This window comes from Gadus chalcogrammus, chromosome 4 (genome assembly GCF_026213295.1).
Source record: "Gadus chalcogrammus isolate NIFS_2021 chromosome 4, NIFS_Gcha_1.0, whole genome shotgun sequence".
In the NCBI taxonomy this organism is placed as follows: Eukaryota; Metazoa; Chordata; class Actinopteri; order Gadiformes; family Gadidae; genus Gadus; species Gadus chalcogrammus.
Window position 1 is genome coordinate 8,982,496 of NC_079415.1, and position 5,000 is coordinate 8,987,495.

Genomic DNA, 5,000 nt, shown 5'->3' on the forward strand with positions numbered 1-5,000 from the left:
CACTCTACTGTACGATGTAGCAAATCTTTTTAATGTCCAATGGTCCAAAAATCAGGGTTGTTAAGATCACAATCTGAACGGCACACAACGCAGGACTGCGCGTTAAATGTAAAGGCGTTCATTTGTAGTAATAATAATAATAATAATAATAATGTAGTGTAGTGTGTGTGGGGGTCTATTGCACCTGTGTGTTTGTGTCCACATGCGTGAATGCTACAGTGCTGATTGTGGCTATTGGCCGGTCTCCAATCCAACCGCAATCTCTGCTGCTAATGGAACAGCACAGCCCTAGCCTATAGGATATAGAGTTGTGTGTGTGTGTGTGTGTGTGTGTGTGTGTGTGTGTGTGTGTGTGTGTGTGTGTGTGTGTGTGTGTGTGTGTGTGTGTGTGTGTGTGTGTGTGTGTGTGTGTGTGTGTGAGTAAGTGTTTGCACATTTGTTTGAAAGAAAGAAAGAAAGAACGAAAGAAAGAAAGAGAGAGAGAGAGACAGTCCTAGAGCCAGAGCGAGGAGTGTTGAGCAGGGTGTCTGTTATTGTTCGTGTAACAAAACGGTCCTGCTTCTTTTCTTTTTCCCCCTCATCCCTCCATCGTAACCCTTTCTCCGTTGTGTCCTGCCAAGGCGCTCTCCTCCCTGCTCCCTCGCTGCGCACATGGATTCCTACCCAGTGAGATAGTGAGACGGCTCGGATGAACAGAGAGACACAGAACACATTGAAAAGGGACAGAGAGAGGGAGAGGAGGGAAGTGGGTGATAGCTGATGGGATGCAAGTGCTTTGTCACATTAAAGGGACATTGAGTGCTTGCACGTGTGTGAGTGAGCGCATGTGTGTTTGTGTGGCTCTGACTATGTGTGCTTCAGCCAGTTGTTTTGGTAAAGTGCCTGATAGTTCAGTGCGCCCTAGATTGTCTTTGTTTTCCAGCCCCACAAGGGGTACAGAGAAACGGTAAACAGAGGAAATTCTACAAAGATGAGAGAGAGAGAGAGAGAGAGAGAGAGAGAGAGAGAGAGAGAGAGAGAGAGAGAGAGAGAGGGAGAACAGCTTTAAACTCATGGACACTAGGGGGGGAGAGAGGGAGAGAGAATGGATGTTGGAAAACATAATAATATTACGTACACATGCCTTTTTGTTTTTGTGTGAGTGTGTGTGTGTGTGTGTGTGTGTGTGTGTGTGTGTGTGTGTGTGTGTGTGTGTGTGTGTGTGTGTGTGTGTGTGTGTGATTATATGTGCGTTTGTGTGTGGCTTTTATAAATGTATACATGGAGGCATTTGACTACAGATGGGGGCTTGACAGATCTGGAAGACTACCGGGGAAATTGCCTAATTTGTTTGCGTGTGTGAGCGCAATGGTACGTGGGTGCGACGCCATATCAGTTGGATCTTGAGTCAATCAGTTCCTCCTGTCCAACCCTAGAGCTATAAATAATGGATGGTTAACACGGTACAACCAAAGCCGTGTCCACAGAGGTCAGAGCGGAGGCAGCTTTCCTGGGAGTGAAGCTACATTCTGGTTTGTTCTACAAGCACACAAACCAAAATAAATGTGTTTGTATTGTTTGGTCCAATCAGAGCAGCCTTGGCCTCGGCTCTAGATGAAGGATGCCCAGTGTCTGTGCCAGGATTCCAGGTCAGGCTATCGGGCTGGAGACAAGATGTCTGCCTAAACATGAAAACACCCAACCCTCAACATGAGGGTTAGAAAGAGAGGGGGGGGGGGGGGGATACATTCATGAATGCCATGGGGTAGTTGGATGGATAGATTGATACGATATGATGTGAGAATAAATGGATGGATATTGTGGGAATGGACTTTTCTGGTTTGGTATGTAGCCTACTTGATGGTTTTTGCCTTCCTTTCTGGGAATACTCTAGAAGCCCTGTCCTTGAGTGAAGCCAGGGATAGAGGAGGGGAGATTGATAGTGGGAGAGAGACAGATAGAGAGAGACAGAGAGAGTGCGCGAGGGCTGGGGGGAGAGTAGCAGGCACAATAGCAGCGAGTGCGAGTAGACAGGGACTTCCAGGAGCCATGACATCCCTCATGTTCCCACGGGACACTCCCTTAGGGCAGCGGTCCAACCGTCCCTGCTCCTACTCCCGCTACCGGGACACTCTCTGGGTGAAGGCCACCGCAGTGATTGATGATGCACACAGCAGATCCAGGGAGGGAGGGTAGCCCCCTCATCCAGCCAGGGTTGGCATCAGCAGGGCTCAAGGCTGACTGTATGGGCGGCAGTGAGAGAGAGAGAGAGAGAGAGAGAGAGAGAGGGCTCTCATTCACAGCGCTAAGTAATCCACGTCGCTCTGTTTACTCCTGGCCCCGCTCTGGCCTGGCCTGCGTCCAGACCCCGCTATCGGGGTTCCCATCAGCACCCAGCGCTGGGGAGCAGGTTTGTGTAGCTGATGTACAGCTGTGGTCATCTGTTTGGATGTTCACGGGCTGCTGCACCAGACCCGCGCTCCATGGTCTCAGTGTCCCACCTGCTGCTGCGGGTCCCACTGCTGCAGCTGCCGAGCCCCAGGCCCCGGGGTCCCTCCAGACCACGGCTCTGGAGGGACCCCGGAGCGTTTAATCAGTATGGGGAGCCGGGACCGGGCCCTGTGCCGCTGGTAATGCAAACAACAGCCGGCCCCCTGCCGACGGGTCAGGGGAACTTTGAGCTGAAAACAGCCTTGCTGCGGCCAGCCCTGGCTGGGATTGATAGTAGTTGATGATACTAACATTGTGCAGGTGCTTGTAATGCTGGTTATTAGTGTAAGGCTCCCTCTCCCTCTGTATCGCTCTCTCATGCGCTCTCTGTGGGAGTTTGTTTAGACGTCGAGATAGCAGGGCAGTATACTGTATTTGGGCTGCACATATTCCACTGCCTAAGCTCTAGGAAAAAGCCTGGGAGAGGGAGAGGGACACAGAGAGATAGATATACACTATATATATATATATATATAGGGAGATACTGTAAAATATAGACAGAGGGATTTTAAAGGGATGAATATGTGTAGTGAATTGCTATCAGGGTATTAAAGCTGCATATTAAATCTTGATCTAGGGTCTTTCTGTGCTCTACAAAGTGATTGAAACATCCAATAACTAGACACACACTCACGCACGTACGCACGCACGCACGCACGCATGCACACACACACACACACACACACACACACACACACACACACACACACACACACACACACACACACACACACACACACACACACACACACACACACACACAAACACACACACCGACATGTGCATGCGAATAGACTTAGGGTGAGTGTGAAAGAGTCAGATGGATTTTGGGAAAAGAGAGGCCAAGAACTGCATCATAAGTTGAAAATGGCCAATAATTGAGCAATAAGGACGAATAAAAAATTATGAGGGAATCATTGAGCAATCAAACAGAAATCCTAATAGACGAAGAGGCTGGGAAAGTTAAAGTCTTCTGTCATTAACTCCTTCATAATGTCTCAGAGATAGCTGACAGAGCCACCCAAGGACAGGGGAGGGCAGGGGCGAGAGTGTGTGAACGCTGCCCCCCTCCTCCTAATCTCTCTCTTTCTCAGAAACACTCTCTCCCTCTCAGTATCTCTCTCCATCTCTTTCTATACCCGAGTTGTGAAAGAGTGAGGCAAAACAAATCTAGCAGACAGAGACATTTTTGAAATTATGATGGATTGAGATGACCTATTTATACAAATATGAGAGATATCTTTAGTATCCTTTATTTTTTGAATACACCTTGATCAGATAAATATCCACCCATATACATGTTGATTGATTATATACTGAAGATAATGTGGAGATCACTTTGATAAGCATATTTTGTTTGATTGTTGCACAATCACATTCAAAACCTTTGTCTCACCAAAGGTGTTTAACAACACCATTATTCTTGCCATGTTTAAAATTCAAACCCTACACAATGTTGGACAGGAGTGCACAAATATCTGGGTTACAGTTTTTTCCTATCGTTTTAGGCAATTTACCTAAACCATGTTCACATTCCCTAAACACTTAACACAGTGAGCATACCAGTAGACCATGTGAACCAAACTGTGGTTACTTGCCCCTATGCTAAGATACAAATGCTGGCAATGACGCCTTCTTCCAATTTTCATGGATACCTGCCCCAGTCAATGTTCACTACCGGCAAAACGCTGTGGAACTACAGCATATTTTACCAATGTTTAGATACTCTGTTCAAAACAGTGAACTTTCTGTTCAAAACCTAACAGTAATTTAGATCACTGTAGATGGAAAGATGCTGCATTTGGACAGACAAATGAAGTTACATGTTTGAATAAGAAAAAATATTTAGTTTATAGTTTATTTATTTTATTTTACAGTAATTTAGATTTTTTCCCCCCTGTGCACCATAGTTCTTGGTGAATTGGCATGGAATTACTTTTTTTACGTAAAAGTAACACTACATACAATGATCTGTACAAAACACAGAGGATAAGTTTTGCAATGCAAAACACCTGGTGGTCATTTCAGCTAAATCTCCAAAAAGTAAAGCACAGTGAAAAAAACTGTTGTGTTTGTGATTTGTTTCTGGATCATATATTACGTACTTACTGTATGTAATTTGCATTACAAAAACTGAAAATTGTTATTCTCAGTTTCTCATAAAACACTTACAGTATTTACTGTATTTACAATTACAGTACATTTACCACACTCAATTGTGACATCTTTTGTGGGAGGTAAACCAACATATGAACACTGTCAGCAGATACTTGGCTTGGATTGTCATACTGTAATATTACAAACTTTATTACTGTAGTCCAAAGAAGTGTTTGTCTGTGTTTTTTCTCTTTTTTTCAATGCAACACTACAGGAAATCTATGCCAAACTGGAGGACACAGCAACATTTTATATATGCAATTGGCAATGCTTCAAGATGTTAGTGTTTTTTAGGTCATAGTGTTCTGAGAGGAAACATGTGTTAAGTTATGGCAGCATTGTTTGTGGTGTGGTTGTTGTAGTGCATTTTGCAC

General features: G+C 45.1%; 1 protein-coding gene across 1 annotated transcript in view; it reads left to right on the top strand.

Moving 5' to 3' along the window:
* Nucleotides 1-5,000, top strand: part of adamtsl4 (ADAMTS-like 4) — a 22,560-nt gene that overhangs the window by 4,607 nt on the left and 12,953 nt on the right. The window lies entirely within an intron of this gene.